Source organism: Ambystoma mexicanum, unplaced genomic scaffold, assembly GCF_040938575.1.
Source record: "Ambystoma mexicanum isolate Mex_15411 unplaced genomic scaffold, UKY_AmexF1_1 Mex_scaf1, whole genome shotgun sequence".
NCBI classification, from domain to species: Eukaryota; Metazoa; Chordata; class Amphibia; order Caudata; family Ambystomatidae; genus Ambystoma; species Ambystoma mexicanum.
This window is the reverse complement of record NW_027182324.1, coordinates 3,314,276-3,335,160: the sequence shown is the minus strand read 5'-3', so window position 1 is coordinate 3,335,160 and position 20,885 is coordinate 3,314,276. Positions and strand designations below refer to the sequence as shown.

The following is a 20,885-nucleotide window of genomic DNA, read 5'->3' as shown; positions in this document are numbered from 1 at the left end:
GGAGCACATGTTCGTCTTTACTGGGGAGCAAGTTTGCACTCATTAATGTGGCAAAACATTCAAATCCGTAAGTGGGTGAACATTAAAGTCCTAGATGCTGCAAATCTCTATATCTGGATACGGAATGACTGAAAAAAGTTATGTCTCAAGTGTCAAAATGTGTGTAATGCACTAGTAATTCATTTCCTTTATTGACCAGTGAGGTTGCCATGTATGGAGGTGCTGTAGAGTGAAAATCAAGTTTCAAATGGGCAGTGATCCTTGTGCCTGGATAGCTCAGTCGGTAGAGCATCAGACTTTTAATCTGAGGGTCCAGGGTTCAAGTCCCTGTTCAGGCGTACCTTTGCTTCTTTTACAAAAAATTAAGCAGGAAATATGAATTGCTCATTCTAATATGTGCTATTTCTGATGGCATCGCAACCTTGGGCAATATGACTCTAAGGTAGTGGAGTCCAGAGTTCTTGGATGCTTTGCCAACATTTCAAGCCTGACTGTGCTTCTAAATAGCATGAAATAGCAATCTTTGTACAAAGTTTTAATATTGGGGAGACAGATTGGTCGAAAAAAAAGCAGACAGGCGCTGCTGAGATTCGAACTCAGGATCTCCTGTTTACTAGACAGGCGCTTTAACCAACTAAGCCACAGCACCTTTTTTGCATCTGGTCTCCTTTCCTTCCTCATGTAATCATTTAGAAGTGAAATCCACTTTTTTAAGGCTGGGCTTCTGTTGCAATATAACTTTTCAAAATGTTTTCCAATTGACTGAAACTCCATTGCACAAAACGAGCATGTCATTAATCGTCGATTTAGAGTGGACTGCATTGCCCAGTGTGTGCATTGAGGAGCACATGTTCGTCTTTACTGGGGAGCAAGTTTGCACTCATGAATGTGGCAAAACATTCAAATCCGTAAGTGGGTGAACATTAAAGTCCTAGATGCTGCAAATCTCTATATCTGGATACGGAATGACTGAAAAAAGTTATGTCTCCAGTGTCAAAATGTGTGTAATGCACTAGTAATTCATTTCCTTTATTGACCAGTGAGGTAGCCATGTATGGAGGTGCTGTAGAGTGAAAATCAAGTTTCAAATGGGCAGTGATCCCTGTGCCTGGATAGCTCAGTCGGTAGAGCATCAGACTTTTAATCTGAGGGTCCAGGGTTCAAGTCCCTGTTCAGGCGTACCTTTGCTTCTTTTACAAAAAATTAAGCAGGAAATATGAATTGCTCATTCTAATATGTGCTATTTCTGATGGCATCGCAACCTTGGGCAATATGACTCTAAGGTAGTGGAGTCCAGAGTTCTTGGATGCTTTGCCAACATTTCAAGCCTGACTGTGCTTCTAAATAGCATGAAATAGCAATCTTTGTACAAAGTTTTAATATTGGGGAGACAGATTGGTCGAAAAAAAAGCAGACAGGCGCTGCTGAGATTCGAACTCAGGATCTCCTGTTTACTAGACAGGCGCTTTAACCAACTAAGCCACAGCACCTTTTTTGCATCTGGTCTCCTTTCCTTCCTCATGTAATCATTTAGAAGTGAAATCCACTTTTTTAAGGCTGGGCTTCTGTTGCAATATAACTTTTCAAAATGTTTTCCAATTGACTGAAACTCCATTGCACAAAACGAGCATGTCATTAATCGTCGATTTAGAGTGGACTGCATTGCCCAGTGTGTGCATTGAGGAGCACATGTTCGTCTCTACTGGGGAGCTAGTTTGCACTCATGAATGTGGCAAAACATTCAAATCCGTAAGTGGGTGAACATTAAAGTCCTAGATGCTGCAAATCTCTATATCTGGATACGGAATGACTGAAAAAAGTTATGTCTCCAGTGTCAAAATGTGTGTAATGCACTAGTAATTCATTTCCTTTATTGACCAGTGAGGTAGCCATGTATGGAGGTGCTGTAGAGTGAAAATCAAGTTTCAAATGGGCAGTGATCCCTGTGCCTGGATAGCTCAGTCGGTAGAGCATCAGACTTTTAATCTGAGGGTCCAGGGTTCAAGTTCCTGTTCAGGCGTACCTTTGCTTCTTTTACAAAAAATTAAGCAGGAAATATGAATTGCTCATTCTAATATGTGCTATTTCTGATGGCATCGCAACCTTGGGCAATATAACTCTAAGGTAGTGGAGTCCAGAGTTCTTGGATGCTTTGCCAACATTTCAAGCCTGACTGTGCTTCTAAATAGCATGAAATAGCAATCTTTGTACAAAGTTTTAATATTGGGGAGACAGATTGGTCGAAAAAAAAGCAGACAGGCGCTGCTGAGATTCGAACTCAGGATCTCCTGTTTACTAGACAGGCGCTTTAACCAACTAAGCCACAGCACCTTTTTTGCATCTGGTCTCCTTTCCTTCCTCATGTAATCATTTAGAAGTGAAATCCACTTTTTTAAGGCTGGGCTTCTGTTGCAATATAACTTTTCAAAATGTTTTCCAATTGACTGAAACTCCATTGCACAAAACGAGCATGTCATTAATCGTCGATTTAGAGTGGACTGCATTGCCCATTGTGTGCATTGAGGAGCACATGTTCGTCTTTACTGGGGAGCAAGTTTGCACTCATGAATGTGGCAAAACATTCAAATCCCTAAGTGGGTGAACATTAAAGTCCTAGATGCTGCAAATCTCTATATCTGGATACGGAATGACTGAAAAAACTTATGTCTCCAGTGTCAAAATGTGTGTAATGCACTAGTAATTCATTTCCTTTAATGACCAGTGAGGTAGCCATGTATGGAGGTGCTGTAGAGTGAAAATCAAGTTTCAAATGGGCCGTGATCCCTGTGCCTGGATAGCTCAGTCGGTAGAGCATCAGACTTTTAATCTGAGGGTCCAGGGTTCAAGTCCCTGTTCAGGCGTACCTTTGCTTCTTTTACAAAAAATTAAGCAGGAAATATGAATTGCTCATTCTAATATGTGCTATTTCTGATGGCATCGCAACCTTGGGCAATATGACTCTAAGGTAGTGGAGTCCAGAGTTCTTGGATGCTTTGCCAACATTTCAAGCCTGACTGTGCTTCTAAATAGCATGAAATAACAATCTTTGTACAAAGTTTTAATATTGGGGAGACAGATTGGTCGAAAAAAAAGCAGACAGGCGCTGCTGAGATTCGAACTCAGGATCTCCTGTTTACTAGACAGGCGCTTTAACCAACTAAGCCACAGCACCTCTTTTGCATCTGATCTCCTGTCCTTCCTCATGTAATCATTTAGAAGTGAAATCCACTTTTTTTAAGGCTGGGCTTCTGTTGCAATATAACTTTACAAAATGTTTTCCAATTGACTGAAACTCCATTGCACAAAACGAGCATGTCATTAATCGTCGATTTAGAGAGGACTGCATTGCCCAGTGTGTGCATTGAGGAGCACATGTTCGTCTTTACTGGGGAGCAAGTTTGCACTCATGAATGTGGCAAAACATTCAAATCCGTAAGTGGGTGAACATTAAAGTCCTAGATGCTGCAAATCTCTATATCTGGATACGGAATGACTGAAAAAAGTTATGTCTCCAGTGTCAAAATGTGTGTAATGCACTAGTAATTCATTTCCTTTATTGACCAGTGAGGTAGCCATGTATGGAGGTGCTGTAGAGTGAAAATCAAGTTTCAAATGGCAGTGATCCATCTGCCTGGATAGCTCAGTCGGTAGAGCATCAGACTTTTAATCTGAGGGTCCAGGGTTCAAGTCCCTGTTCAGGCGTACCTTTGCTTCTTTTACAAAAAATTAAGCAGGAAATATGAATTGCTCATTCTAATATGTGCTATTTCTGATGGCATCGCAACCTTGGGCAATATGACTCTAAGGTAGTGGAGTCCAGAGTTCTTGGATGCTTTGCCAACATTTCAAGCCTGACTGTGCTTCTAAATAGCATGAAATAGCAATCTTTGTACAAAGTTTTAATATTGGGGAGACAGATTGGTCGAAAAAAAAGCAGACAGGCGCTGCTGAGATTCGAACTCAGGATCTCCTGTTTACTAGACAGGCGCTTTAACCAACTAAGCCACAGCACCTTTTTTGCATCTGGTCTCCTTTCCTTCCTCATGTAATCAATCAGAAGTGAAATCCACTTTTTTAAGGCTGGGCTTCTGTTGCAATATAACTTTTCAAAATGTTTTCCAATTGACTGAAACTCCATTGCACAAAACGAGCATGTCATTAATCGTCGATTTAGAGTGGACTGCATTGCCCAGTGTGTGCATTGAGGAGCACATGTTCGTCTTTACTGGGGGGCAAGTTTGCACTCATGAATGTGGCAAAACATTCAAATCCGTAAGTGGGTGAACATTAAAGTCCTAGATGCTGCAAATCTCTATATCTGGATACGGAATGACTGAAAAAAGTTATGTCTCCAGTGTCAAAATGTGTGTAATGCACTAGTAATTCATTTCCTTTATTGACCAGTGAGGTAGCCATGTATGGAGGTGCTGTAGAGTGAAAATCAAGTTTCAAATGGGCAGTGATCCTTGTGCCTGGATAGCTCAGTCGGTAGAGCATCGGACTTTTAATCTGAGGGTCCAGGGTTCAAGTCCCTGTTCAGGCGTACCTTTGCTTCTTTTACAAAAAATTTAGCAGGAAATATGAATTGCTCATTCTAATATGTGCTATTTCTGATGGCATAGCAACCTTGGGCAATATGACTCTAAGGTAGTGGAGTCCAGAATTCTTGGATGCTTTGCCAACATTTCAAGCCTGACTGTGCTTCTAAATAGCATGAAATAACAATCTTTGTACAAAGTTTTAATATTGGGGAGACAGATTGGTCGAAAAAAAAGCAGACAGGCGCTGCTGAGGTTCGAACTCAGGATCTCCAGTTTACTAGACAGGCGCTTTAACCAACTAAGCCACAGCACCTCTTTTGCATCTGATCTCCTGTCCTTCCTCATGTAATCATTTAGAAGTGAAATCCACTTTTTTTAAGGCTGGGCTTCTGTTGCAATATAACTTTACAAAATGTTTTCCAATTGACTGAAACTCCATTGCACAAAACGAGCATGTCATTAATCGTTGATTTAGAGTGGACTGCATTGCCCAGTGTGTGTATTGAGGAGCACATGTTCGCCTTTACTGGGGAGCAATTTTGCACTCATGAATGTGGCAAAACATTCAAATCCGTAAGTGGGTGAACATTAAAGTCCTAGATGCTGCAAATCTCTATATCTGGATACGGAATGACTGAAAAAAGTTATGTCTCCAGTGTCAAAATGTGTGTAATGCACTAGTAATTCATTTCCTTTATTGACCAGTGAGGTAGCCATGTATGGAGGTGCTGTAGAGTGAAAATCAAGTTTCAAATGGGCAGCGATCCTTGTGCCTGGATAGCTCAGTCGGTAGAGCATCAGACTTTTAATCTGAGGGTCCAGGGTTCAAGTCCCTGTTCAGGCGTACCTTTGCTTCTTTTACAAAAAATTAAGCAGGAAATATGAATTGCTCATTCTAATATGTGCTATTTCTGATGGCATCGCAACCTTGGGCAATATGATTCTAAGGTAGTGGAGTCCAGAGTTCTTGGATGCTTTGCCAACATTTCAAGCCTGACTGTGCTTCTAAATAGCATGAAATAGCAATCTTTGTACAAAGTTTTAATATTGGGGAGACAGATTGGTCGAAAAAAAAGCAGACAGGCGCTGCTGAGATTCGAACTCAGGATCTCCTGTTTACTAGACAGGCGCTTTAACCAACTAAGCCACAGCACCTTTTTTGCATCTGGTCTCCTTTCCTTCCTCATGTAATCATTTAGAAGTGAAATCCACTTTTTTAAGGCTGGGCTTCTGTTGCAATATAACTTTTCAAAATGTTTTCCAATTGACTGAAACTCCATTGCACAAAACGAGCATGTCATTAATCGTCGATTTAGAGTGGACTGCATTGCCCAGTGTGTGCATTGAGGAGCACATGTTCGTCTTTACTGGGGAGCAAGTTTGCACTCATGAATGTGGCAAAACATTCAAATCCGTAAGTGGGTGAACATTAAAGTCCTAGATGCTGCAAATCTCTATATCTGGATACGGAATGACTGAAAAAAGTTATGTCTCCAGTGTCAAAATGTGTGTAATGCACTAGTAATTCATTTCCTTTATTGACCAGTGAGGTAGCCATGTATGGAGGTGCTGTAGAGTGAAAATCAAGTTTCAAATGGGCAGTGATCCTTGTGCCTGGATAGCTCAGTCGGTAGAGCATCAGACTTTTAATCTGAGGGTCCAGGGTTCAAGTCCCTGTTCAGGCGTATCTTTGCTTCTTTTACAAAAAATTTAGCAGGAAATATGAATTGCTCATTCTAATATGTGCTATTTCTGATGGCATCGCAACCTTGGGCAATATGACTCTAAGGTAGTGGAGTCCAGAGTTCTTGGATGCTTTGCCAACATTTCAAGCCTGACTTTGCTTCTAAATAGCATGAAACAGCAATCTTTGTACAAAGTTTTAATATTGGGGAGACAGATTGGTCGAAAAAAAAGCAGACAGGCGCTGCTGAGATTCGAACTCAGGATCTCCTGTTTACTAGACAGGGGCTTTAACCAACTAAGCCACAGCACCTTTTTTGCATCTGGTCTCCTTTCCTTCCTCATGTAATCATTTAGAAGTGAAATCCACTTTTTTAAGGCTGGGCTTCTGTTGCAATATAACTTTTCAAAATGTTTTCCAATTGACTGAAACTCCATTGCACAAAACGAGCATGTCATTAATCGTCGATTTAGAGTGGACTGCATTGCCCAGTGTGTGCATTGAGGAGCACATGTTCGTCTTTACTGGGGAGCAAGTTTGCACTCATTAATGTGGCAAAACATTCAAATCCGTAAGTGGGTGAACATTAAATTCTTAGATGCTGCAAATCTCTATATCTGGATACGGAATGACTGAAAAAAGTTATGTCTCCAGTGTCAAAATGTGTGTAATGCACTAGTAATTCATTTCCTTTATTGACCAGTGAGGTAGCCATGTATGGAGGTGCTGTAGAGTGAAAATCAAGTTTCAAATGGGCAGTGATCCTTGTGCCTGGATAGCTCAGTCGGTAGAGCATCATACTTTTAATCTGAGGGTCCAGGGTTCAAGTCCCTGTTCAGGCGTACCTTTGCTTCTTTTACAAAAAATTAAGCAGGAAATATGAATTGCTCATTCTAATATGTGCTATTTCTGATGGCATCGCAACCTTGGGCAATATGACTCTAAGGTAGTGGAGTCCAGAGTTCTTGGATGCTTTGCCAACATTTCAAGCCTGACTTTGCTTCTAAATAGCATGAAACAGCAATCTTTGTACAAAGTTTTAATATTGGGGAGACAGATTGGTCGAAAAAAAAGCAGACAGGCGCTGCTGAGATTCGAACTCAGGATCTCCTGTTTACTAGACAGGGGCTTTAACCAACTAAGCCACAGCACCTTTTTTGCATCTGGTCTCCTTTCCTTCCTCATGTAATCATTTAGAAGTGAAATCCACTTTTTTAAGGCTGGGCTTCTGTTGCAATCTAACTTTTCAAAATGTTTTCCAATTGACTGAAACTCCATTGCACAAAACGAGCATGTCATTAATCGTCGATTTAGAGTGGACTGCATTGCCCAGTGTGTGCATTGAGGAGCACATGTTCGTCTTTACTGGGGAGCAAGTTTGCACTCATTAATGTGGCAAAACATTCAAATCCGTAAGTGGGTGAACATTAAAGTCCTAGATGCTGCAAATCTCTATATCTGGATACGGAATGACTGAAAAAAGTTATGTCTCCAGTGTCAAAATGTGTGTAATGCACTAGTAATTCATTTCCTTTATTGACCAGTGAGGTAGCCATGTATGGAGGTGCTGTAGAGTGAAAATCAAGTTTCAAATGGCAGTGATCCATCTGCCTGGATAGCTCAGTCGGTAGAGCATCAGACTTTTAATCTGAGGGTCCAGGGTTCAAGTCCCTGTTCAGGCGTACCTTTGCTTCTTTTACAAAAAATTAAGCAGGAAATATGAATTGCTCATTCTAATATGTGCTATTTCTGATGGCATCGCAACCTTGGGCAATATGACTCTAAGGTAGTGGAGTCCAGAGTTCTTGGATGCTTTGCCAACATATTAAGCCTGACTGTGCTTCTAAATAGCATGAAATAGCAATCTTTGTACAAAGTTTTAATATTGGGGAGACAGATTGGTCGAAAAAAAGCAGACAGGCGCTGCTGAGATTCGAACTCAGGATCTCCTGTTTACTAGACAGGCGCTTTAACCAACTAAGCCACAGCACCTTTTTTGCATCTGGTTTCCTTTCCTTCCTCATGTAATCATTTAGAAGTCAAATCCACTTTTTTAAGGCTGGGCTTCTGTTGCAATATAACTTTTCAAAATGTTTTCCAATTGACTGAAACTCCATTGCACAAAACGAGCATGTCATTAATCGTCGATTTAGAGTGGACTGCATTGCCCAGTGTGTGCATTGAGGAGCACATGTTCGTCTTTACTGGGGAGCAAGTTTGCACTCATTAATGTGGCAAAACATTCAAATCCGTAAGTGGGTGAACATTAAAGTCCTAGATGCTGCAAATCTCTATATCTGGATACGGAATGACTGAAAAAAGTTATGTCTCCAGTGTCAAAATGTGTGTAATGCACTAGTAATTCATTTCCTTTATTGACCAGTGAGGTAGCCATGTATGGAGGTGCTGTAGAGTGAAAATCAAGTTTCAAATGGGCAGTGATCCTTGTGCCTGGATAGCTCAGTCGGTAGAGCATCAGACTTTTAATCTGAGGGTCCAGGGTTCAAGTCCCTGTTCAGGCGTACCTTTGCTTCTTTTACAAAAAATTAAGCAGGAAATATGAATTGCTCATTCTAATATGTGCTATTTCTGATGGCATCGCAACCTTGGGCAATATGACTCTAAGGTAGTGGAGTCCAGAGTTCTTGGATGCTTTGCCAACATTTCAAGCCTGACTGTGCTTCTAAATAGCATGAAATAGCAATCTTTGTACAAAGTTTTAATATTGGGGAGACAGATTGGTCGAAAAAAAAGCAGACAGGCGCTGCTGAGATTCGAACTCAGGATCTCCTGTTTACTAGACAGGCGCTTTAACCAACTAAGCCACAGCACCTTTTTTGCATCTGGTCTCCTTTCCTTCCTCATGTAATCATTTAGAAGTGAAATCCACTTTTTTAAGGCTGGGCTTCTGTTGCAATATAACTTTTCAAAATGTTTTCCAATTGACTGAAACTCCATTGCACAAAACGAGCATGTCATTAATCGTCGATTTAGAGTGGACTGCATTGCCCAGTGTGTGCATTGAGGAGCACATGTTCGTCTTTACTGGGGAGCAAGTTTGCACTCATGAATGTGGCAAAACATTCAAATCCGTAAGTGGGTGAACATTAAAGTCCTAGATGCTGCAAATCTCTATATCTGGATACGGAATGACTGAAAAAAGTTATGTCTCCAGTGTCAAAATGTGTGTAATGCACTAGTAATTCATTTCCTTTATTGACCAGTGAGGTAGCCATGTATGGAGGTGCTGTAGAGTGAAAATCAAGTTTCAAATGGGCAGTGATCCCTGTGCCTGGATAGCTCAGTCGGTAGAGCATCAGACTTTTAATCTGAGGGTCCAGGGTTCAAGTCCCTGTTCAGGCGTACCTTTGCTTCTTTTACAAAAAATTAAGCAGGAAATATGAATTGCTCATTCTAATATGTGCTATTTCTGATGGCATCGCAACCTTGGGCAATATGACTCTAAGGTAGTGGAGTCCAGAGTTCTTGGATGCTTTGCCAACATTTCAAGCCTGACTGTGCTTCTAAATAGCATGAAATAGCAATCTTTGTACAAAGTTTTAATATTGGGGAGACAGATTGGTCGAAAAAAAAGCAGACAGGCGCTGCTGAGATTCGAACTCAGGATCTCCTGTTTACTAGACAGGCGCTTTAACCAACTAAGCCACAGCACCTTTTTTGCATCTGGTCTCCTTTCCTTCCTCATGTAATCATTTAGAAGTGAAATCCACTTTTTTAAGGCTGGGCTTCTGTTGCAATATAACTTTTCAAAATGTTTTCCAATTGACTGAAACTCCATTGCACAAAACGAGCATGTCATTAATCGTCGATTTAGAGTGGACTGCATTGCCCAGTGTGTGCATTGAGGAGCACATGTTCGTCTCTACTGGGGAGCTAGTTTGCACTCATGAATGTGGCAAAACATTCAAATCCGTAAGTGGGTGAACATTAAAGTCCTAGATGCTGCAAATCTCTATATCTGGATACGGAATGACTGAAAAAAGTTATGTCTCCAGTGTCAAAATGTGTGTAATGCACTAGTAATTCATTTCCTTTATTGACCAGTGAGGTAGCCATGTATGGAGGTGCTGTAGAGTGAAAATCAAGTTTCAAATGGGCAGTGATCCCTGTGCCTGGATAGCTCAGTCGGTAGAGCATCAGACTTTTAATCTGAGGGTCCAGGGTTCAAGTTCCTGTTCAGGCGTACCTTTGCTTCTTTTACAAAAAATTAAGCAGGAAATATGAATTGCTCATTCTAATATGTGCTATTTCTGATGGCATCGCAACCTTGGGCAATATAACTCTAAGGTAGTGGAGTCCAGAGTTCTTGGATGCTTTGCCAACATTTCAAGCCTGACTGTGCTTCTAAATAGCATGAAATAGCAATCTTTGTACAAAGTTTTAATATTGGGGAGACAGATTGGTCGAACAAAAAGCAGACAGGCGCTGCTGAGATTCGAACTCAGGATCTCCTGTTTACTAGACAGGCGCTTTAACCAACTAAGCCACAGCACCTTTTTTGCATCTGGTCTCCTTTCCTTCCTCATGTAATCATTTAGAAGTGAAATCCACTTTTTTAAGGCTGGGCTTCTGTTGCAATATAACTTTTCAAAATGTTTTCCAATTGACTGAAACTCCATTGCACAAAACGAGCATGTCATTAATCGTCGATTTAGAGTGGACTGCATTGCCCATTGTGTGCATTGAGGAGCACATGTTCGTCTTTACTGGGGAGCAAGTTTGCACTCATGAATGTGGCAAAACATTCAAATCCCTAAGTGGGTGAACATTAAAGTCCTAGATGCTGCAAATCTCTATATCTGGATACGGAATGACTGAAAAAAGTTATGTCTCCAGTGTCAAAATGTGTGTAATGCACTAGTAATTCATTTCCTTTAATGACCAGTGAGGTAGCCATGTATGGAGGTGCTGTAGAGTGAAAATCAAGTTTCAAATGGGCCGTGATCCCTGTGCCTGGATAGCTCAGTCGGTAGAGCATCAGACTTTTAATCTGAGGGTCCAGGGTTCAAGTCCCTGTTCAGGCGTACCTTTGCTTCTTTTACAAAAAATTAAGCAGGAAATATGAATTGCTCATTCTAATATGTGCTATTTCTGATGGCATCGCAACCTTGGGCAATATGACTCTAAGGTAGTGGAGTCCAGAGTTCTTGGATGCTTTGCCAACATTTCAAGCCTGACTGTGCTTCTAAATAGCATGAAATAACAATCTTTGTACAAAGTTTTAATATTGGGGAGACAGATTGGTCGAAAAAAAAGCAGACAGGCGCTGCTGAGATTCGAACTCAGGATCTCCTGTTTACTAGACAGGCGCTTTAACCAACTAAGCCACAGCACCTCTTTTGCATCTGATCTCCTGTCCTTCCTCATGTAATCATTTAGAAGTGAAATCCACTTTTTTTAAGGCTGGGCTTCTGTTGCAATATAACTTTACAAAATGTTTTCCAATTGACTGAAACTCCATTGCACAAAACGAGCATGTCATTAATCGTCGATTTAGAGAGGACTGCATTGCCCAGTGTGTGCATTGAGGAGCACATGTTCGTCTTTACTGGGGAGCAAGTTTGCACTCATGAATGTGGCAAAACATTCAAATCCGTAAGTGGGTGAACATTAAAGTCCTAGATGCTGCAAATCTCTATATCTGGATACGGAATGACTGAAAAAAGTTATGTCTCCAGTGTCAAAATGTGTGTAATGCACTAGTAATTCATTTCCTTTATTGACCAGTGAGGTAGCCATGTATGGAGGTGCTGTAGAGTGAAAATCAAGTTTCAAATGGCAGTGATCCATCTGCCTGGATAGCTCAGTCGGTAGAGCATCAGACTTTTAATCTGAGGGTCCAGGGTTCAAGTCCCTGTTCAGGCGTACCTTTGCTTCTTTTACAAAAAATTAAGCAGGAAATATGAATTGCTCATTCTAATATGTGCTATTTCTGATGGCATCGCAACCTTGGGCACTATGACTCTAAGGTAGTGGAGTCCAGAGTTCTTGGATGCTTTGCCAACATTTCAAGCCTGACTGTGCTTCTAAATAGCATGAAATAGCAATCTTTGTACAAAGTTTTAATATTGGGGAGACAGATTGGTCGAAAAAAAAGCAGACAGGCGCTGCTGAGATTCGAACTCAGGATCTCCTGTTTACTAGACAGGCGCTTTAACCAACTAAGCCACAGCACCTTTTTTGCATCTGGTCTCCTTTCCTTCCTCATGTAATCAATCAGAAGTGAAATCCACTTTTTTAAGGCTGGGCTTCTGTTGCAATATAACTTTTCAAAATGTTTTCCAATTGACTGAAACTCCATTGCACAAAACGAGCATGTCATTAATCGTCGATTTAGAGTGGACTGCATTGCCCAGTGTGTGCATTGAGGAGCACATGTTCGTCTTTACTGGGGGGCAAGTTTGCACTCATGAATGTGGCAAAACATTCAAATCCGTAAGTGGGTGAACATTAAAGTCCTAGATGCTGCAAATCTCTATATCTGGATACGGAATGACTGAAAAAAGTTATGTCTCCAGTGTCAAAATGTGTGTAATGCACTAGTAATTCATTTCCTTTATTGACCAGTGAGGTAGCCATGTATGGAGGTGCTGTAGAGTGAAAATCAAGTTTCAAATGGGCAGTGATCCTTGTGCCTGGATAGCTCAGTCGGTAGAGCATCGGACTTTTAATCTGAGGGTCCAGGGTTCAAGTCCCTGTTCAGGCGTACCTTTGCTTCTTTTACAAAAAATTTAGCAGGAAATATGAATTGCTCATTCTAATATGTGCTATTTCTGATGGCATAGCAACCTTGGGCAATATGACTCTAAGGTAGTGGAGTCCAGAATTCTTGGATGCTTTGCCAACATTTCAAGCCTGACTGTGCTTCTAAATAGCATGAAATAACAATCTTTGTACAAAGTTTTAATATTGGGGAGACAGATTGGTCGAAAAAAAAGCAGACAGGCGCTGCTGAGGTTCGAACTCAGGATCTCCAGTTTACTAGACAGGCGCTTTAACCAACTAAGCCACAGCACCTCTTTTGCATCTGATCTCCTGTCCTTCCTCATGTAATCATTTAGAAGTGAAATCCACTTTTTTTAAGGCTGGGCTTCTGTTGCAATATAACTTTACAAAATGTTTTCCAATTGACTGAAACTCCATTGCACAAAACGAGCATGTCATTAATCGTTGATTTAGAGTGGACTGCATTGCCCAGTGTGTGTATTGAGGAGCACATGTTCGCCTTTACTGGGGAGCAATTTTGCACTCATGAATGTGGCAAAACATTCAAATCCGTAAGTGGGTGAACATTAAAGTCCTAGATGCTGCAAATCTCTATATCTGGATACGGAATGACTGAAAAAAGTTATGTCTCCAGTGTCAAAATGTGTGTAATGCACTAGTAATTCATTTCCTTTATTGACCAGTGAGGTAGCCATGTATGGAGGTGCTGTAGAGTGAAAATCAAGTTTCAAATGGGCAGCGATCCTTGTGCCTGGATAGCTCAGTCGGTAGAGCATCAGACTTTTAATCTGAGGGTCCAGGGTTCAAGTCCCTGTTCAGGCGTACCTTTGCTTCTTTTACAAAAAATTAAGCAGGAAATATGAATTGCTCATTCTAATATGTGCTATTTCTGATGGCATCGCAACCTTGGGCAATATGATTCTAAGGTAGTGGAGTCCAGAGTTCTTGGATGCTTTGCCAACATTTCAAGCCTGACTGTGCTTCTAAATAGCATGAAATAGCAATCTTTGTACAAAGTTTTAATATTGGGGAGACAGATTGGTCGAAAAAAAAGCAGACAGGCGCTGCTGAGATTCGAACTCAGGATCTCCTGTTTACTAGACAGGCGCTTTAACCAACTAAGCCACAGCACCTTTTTTGCATCTGGTCTCCTTTCCTTCCTCATGTAATCATTTAGAAGTGAAATCCACTTTTTTAAGGCTGGGCTTCTGTTGCAATATAACTTTTCAAAATGTTTTCCAATTGACTGAAACTCCATTGCACAAAACGAGCATGTCATTAATCGTCGATTTAGAGTGGACTGCATTGCCCAGTGTGTGCATTGAGGAGCACATGTTCGTCTTTACTGGGGAGCAAGTTTGCACTCATGAATGTGGCAAAACATTCAAATCCGTAAGTGGGTGAACATTAAAGTCCTAGATGCTGCAAATCTCTATATCTGGATACGGAATGACTGAAAAAAGTTATGTCTCCAGTGTCAAAATGTGTGTAATGCACTAGTAATTCATTTCCTTTATTGACCAGTGAGGTAGCCATGTATGGAGGTGCTGTAGAGTGAAAATCAAGTTTCAAATGGGCAGTGATCCTTGTGCCTGGATAGCTCAGTCGGTAGAGCATCAGACTTTTAATCTGAGGGTCCAGGGTTCAAGTCCCTGTTCAGGCGTATCTTTGCTTCTTTTACAAAAAATTTAGCAGGAAATATGAATTGCTCATTCTAATATGTGCTATTTCTGATGGCATCGCAACCTTGGGCAATATGACTCTAAGGTAGTGGAGTCCAGAATTCTTGGATGCTTTGCCAACATTTCAAGCCTGACTGTGCTTCTAAATAGCATGAAATAGCAATCTTTGTACAAAGTTTTAATATTGGGGAGACAGATTGGTCGAAAAAAAAGCAGACAGGCGCTGCTGAGATTCGAACTCAGGATCTCCTGTTTACTAGACAGGCGCTTTAACCAACTAAGCCACAGCACCTTTTTTGCATCTGGTCTCCTTTCCTTCCTCATGTAATCATTTAGAAGTGAAATCCACTTTTTTAAGGCTGGGCTTCTGTTGCAATATAACTTTTCAAAATGTTTTCCAATTGACTGAAACTCCATTGCACAAAACGAGCATGTCATTAATCGTCGATTTAGAGTGGACTGCATTGCCCAGTGTGTGCATTGAGGAGCACATGTTCGTCTTTACTGGGGAGCAAGTTTGCACTCATGAATGTGGCAAAACATTCAAATCCGTAAGTGGGTGAACATTAAAGTCCTAGATGCTGCAAATCTCTATATCTGGATACGGAATGACTGAAAAAAGTTATGTCTCCAGTGTCAAAATGTGTGTAATGCACTAGTAATTCATTTCCTTTATTGACCAGTGAGGTAGCCATGTATGGAGGTGCTGTAGAGTGAAAATCAAGTTTCAAATGGGCAGTGATCCTTGTGCCTGGATAGCTCAGTCGGTAGAGCATCAGACTTTTAATCTGAGGGTCCAGGGTTCAAGTCCCTGTTCAGGCGTACCTTTGCTTCTTTTACAAAAAATTAAGCAGGAAATATGAATTGCTCATTCTAATATGTGCTATTTCTGATGGCATCGCAACCTTGGGCAATATGATTCTAAGGTAGTGGAGTCCAGAGTTCTTGGATGCTTTGCCAACATTTCAAGCCTGACTGTGCTTCTAAATAGCATGAAATAGCAATCTTTGTACAAAGTTTTAATATTGGGGAGACAGATTGGTCGAAAAAAAAGCAGACAGGCGCTGCTGAGATTCAAACTCAGGATCTCCTGTTTACTAGACAGGCGCTTTAACCAACTAAGCCACAGCACCTTTTTTGCATCTGGTCTCCTTTCCTTCCTCATGTAATCAATCAGAAGTGAAATCCACTTTTTTAAGGCTGGGCTTCTGTTGCAATATAACTTTTCAAAATGTTTTCCAATTGACTGAAACTCCATTGCACAAAACGAGCATGTCATTAATCGTCGATTTAGAGTGGACTGCATTGCCCAGTGTGTGCATTGAGGAGCACATGTTCGTCTTTACTGGGGGGCAAGTTTGCACTCATGAATGTGGCAAAACATTCAAATCCGTAAGTGGGTGAACATTAAAGTCCTAGATGCTGCAAATCTCTATATCTGGATACGGAATGACTGAAAAAAGTTATGTCTCCAGTGTCAAAATGTGTGTAATGCACTAGTAATTCATTTCCTTTATTGACCAGTGAGGTAGCCATGTATGGAGGTGCTGTAGAGTGAAAATCAAGTTTCAAATGGGCAGTGATCCTTGTGCCTGGATAGCTCAGTCGGTAGAGCATCGGACTTTTAATCTGAGGGTCCAGGGTTCAAGTCCCTGTTCAGGCGTACCTTTGCTTCTTTTACAAAAAATTTAGCAGGAAATATGAATTGCTCATTCTAATATGTGCTATTTCTGATGGCATCGCAACCTTGGGCAATATGACTCTAAGGTAGTGGAGTCCAGAATTCTTGGATGCTTTGCCAACATTTCAAGCCTGACTGTGCTTCTAAATAGCATGAAATAACAATCTTTGTACAAAGTTTTAATATTGGGGAGACAGATTGGTCGAAAAAAAAGCAGACAGGCGCTGCTGAGGTTCGAACTCAGGATCTTCAGTTTACTAGACAGGCGCTTTAACCAACTAAGCCACAGCACCTCTTTTGCATCTGATCTCCTGTCCTTCCTCATGTAATCATTTAGAAGTGAAATCCACTTTTTTTAAGGCTGGGCTTCTGTTGCAATATAACTTTACAAAATGTTTTCCAATTGACTGAAACTCCATTGCACAAAACGAGCATGTCATTAATCGTTGATTTAGAGTGGACTGCATTGCCCAGTGTGTGTATTGAGGAGCACATGTTCGCCTTTACTGGGGAGCAATTTTGCACTCATGAATGTGGCAAAACATTCAAATCCGTAAGTGGGTGAACATTAAAGTCCTAGATGCTCCAAATCTCTATATCTGGATACGGAATGACTGAAAAAAGTTATGTCTCCAGTGTCAAAATGTGTGTAATGCACTAGTAATTCATTTCCTTTATTGACCAGTGAGGTAGCCATGTATGGAGGTGCTGTAGAGTGAAAATCAAGTTTCAAATGGGCAGCGATCCTTGTGCCTGGATAGCTCAGTCGGTAGAGCATCAGACTTTTAATCTGAGGGTCCAGGGTTCAAGTCCCTGTTCAGGCGTACCTTTGCTTCTTTTACAAAAAATTAAGCAGGAAATATGAATTGCTCATTCTAATATGTGCTATTTCTGATGGCATCGCAACCTTGGGCAATATGATTCTAAGGTAGTGGAGTCCAGAGTTCTTGGATGCTTTGCCAACATTTCAAGCCTGACTGTGCTTCTAAATAGCATGAAATAGCAATCTTTGTACAAAGTTTTAATATTGGGGAGACAGATTGGTCGAAAAAAAAGCAGACAGGCGCTGCTGAGATTCGAACTCAGGATCTCCTGTTTACTAGACAGGCGCTTTAACCAACTAAGCCACAGCACCTTTTTTGCATCTGGTCTCCTTTCCTTCCTCATGTAATCATTTAGAAGTGAAATCCACTTTTTTAAGGCTGGGCTTCTGTTGCAATATAACTTTTCAAAATGTTTTCCAATTGACTGAAACTCCATTGCACAAAACGAGCATGTCATTAATCGTCGATTTAGAGTGGACTGCATTGCCCAGTGTGTGCATTGAGGAGCACATGTTCGTCTTTACTGGGGAGCAAGTTTGCACTCATGAATGTGGCAAAACATTCAAATCCGTAAGTGGGTGAACATTAAAGTCCTAGATGCTGCAAATCTCTATATCTGGATACTGAATGACTGAAAAAAGTTATGTCTCCAGTGTCAAAATGTGTGTAATCCACTAGTAATTCATTTCCTTTATTGACCAGTGAGGTAGCCATGTATGGAGGTGCTGTAGAGTGAAAATCAAGTTTCAAATGGGCAGTGATCCTTGTGCCTGGATAGCTCAGTCGGTAGAGCATCAGACTTTTAATCTGAGGGTCCAGGGTTCAAGTCCCTGTTCAGGCGTATCTTTGCTTCTTTTACAAAAAATTTAGCAGGAAATATGAATTGCTCATTCTAATATGTGCTATTTCTGATGGCATCGCAACCTTGGGCAATATGACTCTAAGGTAGTGGAGTCCAGAATTCTTGGATGCTTTGCCAACATTTCAAGCCTGACTGTGCTTCTAAATAGCATGAAATAGCAATCTTTGTACAAAGTTTTAATATTGGGGAGACAGATTGGTCGAAAAAAAAGCAGACAGGCGCTGCTGAGATTCGAACTCAGGATCTCCTGTTTACTAGACAGGCGCTTTAACCAACTAAGCCACAGCACCTTTTTTGCATCTGGTCTCCTTTCCTTCCTCATGTAATCATTTAGAAGTGAAATCCACTTTTTTAAGGCTGGGCTTCTGTTGCAATATAACTTTTCAAAATGTTTTCCAATTGACTGAAACTCCATTGCACAAAACGAGCATGTCATTAATCGTCGATTTAGAGTGGACTGCATTGCCCAGTGTGTGCATTGAGGAGCACATGTTCGTCTTTACTGGGGAGCAAGTTTGCACTCATGAATGTGGCAAAACATTCAAATCCGTAAGTGGGTGAACATTAAAGTCCTAGATGCTGCAAATCTCTATATCTGGATACGGAATGACTGAAAAAAGTTATGTCTCCAGTGTCAAAATGTGTGTAATGCACTAGTAATTCATTTCCTTTATTGACCAGTGAGGTAGCCATGTATGGAGGTGCTGTAGAGTGAAAATCAAGTTTCAAATGGGCAGTGATCCTTGTGCCTGGATAGCTCAGTCGGTAGAGCATCAGACTTTTAATCTGAGGGTCCAGGGTTCAAGTCCCTGTTCAGGCGTATCTTTGCTTCTTTTACAAAAAATTTAGCAGGAAATATGAATTGCTCATTCTAATATGTGCTATTTCTGATGGCATCGCAACCTTGGGCAATATGACTCTAAGGTAGTGGAGTCCAGAATTCTTGGATGCTTTGCCAACATTTCAAGCCTGACTGTGCTTCTAAATAGCATGAAATAGCAATCTTTGTACAAAGTTTTAATATTGGGGAGACAGATTGGTCGAAAAAAAAGCAGACAGGCGCTGCTGAGATTCGAACTCAGGATCTCCTGTTTACTAGACAGGCGCTTTAACCAACTAAGCCACAGCACCTTTTTTGCATCTGGTCTCCTTTCCTTCCTCATGTAATCATTTAGAAGTGAAATCCACTTTTTTAAGGCTGGGCTTCTGTTGCAATATAACTTTTCAAAATGTTTTCCAATTGACTGAAACTCCATTGCACAAAACGAGCATGTCATTAATCGTCGATTTAGAGTGGACTGCATTGCCCAGTGTGTGCATTGAGGAGCACATGTTCGTCTTTACTGGGGAGCAAGTTTGCACTCATGAATGTGGCAAAACATTCAAATCCGTAAGTGGGTGAACATTAAAGTCCTAGATGCTGCAAATCTCTATATCTGGATACGGAATGACTGAAAAAAGTTATGTCTCCAGTGTCAAAATGTGTGTAATGCACTAGTAATTCATTTCCTTTATTGACCAGTGAGGTAGCCATGTATGGAGGTGCTGTAGAGTGAAAATCAAGTTTCAAATGGGCAGTGATCCTTGTGCCTGGATAGCTCAGTCGGTAGAGCATCAGACTTTTAATCTGAGGGTCCAGGGTTCAAGTCCCTGTTCAGGCGTACCTTTGCTTCTTTTACAAAAAATTAAGCAGGAAATATGAATTGCTCATTCTAATATGTGCTATTTCTGATGGCATCGCAACCTTGGGCAATATGACTCTAAGGTAGTGGAGTCCAGAGTTCTTGGATGCTTTGCCAACATTTCAAGCCTGACTGTGCTTCTAAATAGCATGAAACAGCAATCTTTGTACAAAGTTTTAATATTGGGGAGACAGATTGGTCGAAAAAAAAGCAGACAGGCGCTGCTGAGATTCGAACTCAGGATCTCCTGTTTACTAGACAGGCGCTTTAACCAACTAAGCCACAGCACCTTTTTTGCATCTGTTCTCCTTTCCTTCCTCATGTAATCATTTAGAAGTGAAATCCACTTTTTTTAAGGCTGGGCTTCTGTTGCAATATAACTTTACAAAATGTTTTCCAATTGACTGAAACTCCATTGCACAAAACGAGCATGTCATTAATCGTTGATTTAGAGTGGACTGCATTGCCCAGTGTGTGTATTGAGGAGCACATGTTCGCCTTTACTGGGGAGCAATTTTGCACTCATGAATGTGGCAAAACATTCAAATCCGTAAGTGGGTGAACATTAAAGTCCTAGATGCTGCAAATCTCTATATCTGGATACGGAATGACTGAAAAAAGTTATGTCTCCAGTGTCAAAATGTGTGTAATGCACTAGTAATTCATTTCCTTTATTGACCAGTGAGGTAGCCATGCATGGAGGTGCTGTAGAGTGAAAATCAAGTTTCAAATGGCAGTGATCCATCTGCCTGGATAGCTCAGTCGGTAGAGCATCAGACTTTTAATCTGAGGGTCCAGGGTTCAAGTCCCTGTTCAGGCGTACCTTTGCTTCTTTTACAAAAAATTAAGCAGGAAATATGAATTGCTCATTCTAATATGTGCTATTTCTGATGGCATCGCAACCTTGGGCAATATGACTCTAAGGTAGTGGAGTCCAGAGTTCTTGGATGCTTTGCCAACATTTCAAGCCTGACTGTGCTTCTAAATAGCATGAAATAGCAATCTTTGTACAAAGTTTTAATATTGGGGAGACAGATTGGTCGAAAAAAAAGCAGACAGGCGCTGCTGAGATTCGAACTCAGGATCTCCTATTTACTAGACAGGCGCTTTAACCAACTAAGCCACAGCACCTTTTTTGCATCTGGTCTCCTTTCCTTCCTCATGTAATCATTTAGAAGTGAA

At 40.9% G+C, this 20,885-nt stretch overlaps 18 non-coding genes across 18 annotated transcripts; all 18 read right to left on the bottom strand.

Moving 5' to 3' along the window:
- Positions 1-575: 575 nt before the first annotated feature.
- Positions 576-649, bottom strand: TRNAT-AGU (transfer RNA threonine (anticodon AGU)). The gene has a single exon. It is a non-coding gene; the product is annotated as a tRNA-Thr (tRNA).
- A 767-nt stretch (positions 650-1,416) lies between these two features.
- TRNAT-AGU (transfer RNA threonine (anticodon AGU)) lies at positions 1,417-1,490 on the bottom strand. Its single transcript has one exon. It is a non-coding gene; the product is annotated as a tRNA-Thr (tRNA).
- A 767-nt stretch (positions 1,491-2,257) lies between these two features.
- TRNAT-AGU (transfer RNA threonine (anticodon AGU)) lies at positions 2,258-2,331 on the bottom strand. The gene has a single exon. It is a non-coding gene; the product is annotated as a tRNA-Thr (tRNA).
- A 767-nt stretch (positions 2,332-3,098) lies between these two features.
- TRNAT-AGU (transfer RNA threonine (anticodon AGU)) lies at positions 3,099-3,172 on the bottom strand. The gene has a single exon. It is a non-coding gene; the product is annotated as a tRNA-Thr (tRNA).
- Positions 3,173-3,939: 767 nt separating this feature from the next.
- TRNAT-AGU (transfer RNA threonine (anticodon AGU)) lies at positions 3,940-4,013 on the bottom strand. Its single transcript has one exon. It is a non-coding gene; the product is annotated as a tRNA-Thr (tRNA).
- A 1,609-nt stretch (positions 4,014-5,622) lies between these two features.
- On the bottom strand, positions 5,623-5,696 carry TRNAT-AGU (transfer RNA threonine (anticodon AGU)). Its single transcript has one exon. It is a non-coding gene; the product is annotated as a tRNA-Thr (tRNA).
- Positions 5,697-8,143: 2,447 nt separating this feature from the next.
- Positions 8,144-8,217, bottom strand: TRNAT-AGU (transfer RNA threonine (anticodon AGU)). The gene has a single exon. It is a non-coding gene; the product is annotated as a tRNA-Thr (tRNA).
- Positions 8,218-8,984: 767 nt separating this feature from the next.
- TRNAT-AGU (transfer RNA threonine (anticodon AGU)) lies at positions 8,985-9,058 on the bottom strand. The gene has a single exon. It is a non-coding gene; the product is annotated as a tRNA-Thr (tRNA).
- Positions 9,059-9,825: 767 nt separating this feature from the next.
- Positions 9,826-9,899, bottom strand: TRNAT-AGU (transfer RNA threonine (anticodon AGU)). The gene has a single exon. It is a non-coding gene; the product is annotated as a tRNA-Thr (tRNA).
- Positions 9,900-10,666: 767 nt separating this feature from the next.
- On the bottom strand, positions 10,667-10,740 carry TRNAT-AGU (transfer RNA threonine (anticodon AGU)). The gene has a single exon. It is a non-coding gene; the product is annotated as a tRNA-Thr (tRNA).
- Positions 10,741-11,507: 767 nt separating this feature from the next.
- Positions 11,508-11,581, bottom strand: TRNAT-AGU (transfer RNA threonine (anticodon AGU)). The gene has a single exon. It is a non-coding gene; the product is annotated as a tRNA-Thr (tRNA).
- Positions 11,582-12,348: 767 nt separating this feature from the next.
- TRNAT-AGU (transfer RNA threonine (anticodon AGU)) lies at positions 12,349-12,422 on the bottom strand. The gene has a single exon. It is a non-coding gene; the product is annotated as a tRNA-Thr (tRNA).
- Positions 12,423-14,031: 1,609 nt separating this feature from the next.
- TRNAT-AGU (transfer RNA threonine (anticodon AGU)) lies at positions 14,032-14,105 on the bottom strand. Its single transcript has one exon. It is a non-coding gene; the product is annotated as a tRNA-Thr (tRNA).
- Positions 14,106-14,872: 767 nt separating this feature from the next.
- TRNAT-AGU (transfer RNA threonine (anticodon AGU)) lies at positions 14,873-14,946 on the bottom strand. The gene has a single exon. It is a non-coding gene; the product is annotated as a tRNA-Thr (tRNA).
- A 2,450-nt stretch (positions 14,947-17,396) lies between these two features.
- TRNAT-AGU (transfer RNA threonine (anticodon AGU)) lies at positions 17,397-17,470 on the bottom strand. The gene has a single exon. It is a non-coding gene; the product is annotated as a tRNA-Thr (tRNA).
- A 767-nt stretch (positions 17,471-18,237) lies between these two features.
- TRNAT-AGU (transfer RNA threonine (anticodon AGU)) lies at positions 18,238-18,311 on the bottom strand. Its single transcript has one exon. It is a non-coding gene; the product is annotated as a tRNA-Thr (tRNA).
- A 767-nt stretch (positions 18,312-19,078) lies between these two features.
- TRNAT-AGU (transfer RNA threonine (anticodon AGU)) lies at positions 19,079-19,152 on the bottom strand. The gene has a single exon. It is a non-coding gene; the product is annotated as a tRNA-Thr (tRNA).
- Positions 19,153-19,919: 767 nt separating this feature from the next.
- TRNAT-AGU (transfer RNA threonine (anticodon AGU)) lies at positions 19,920-19,993 on the bottom strand. Its single transcript has one exon. It is a non-coding gene; the product is annotated as a tRNA-Thr (tRNA).
- Positions 19,994-20,885: the final 892 nt, after the last annotated feature.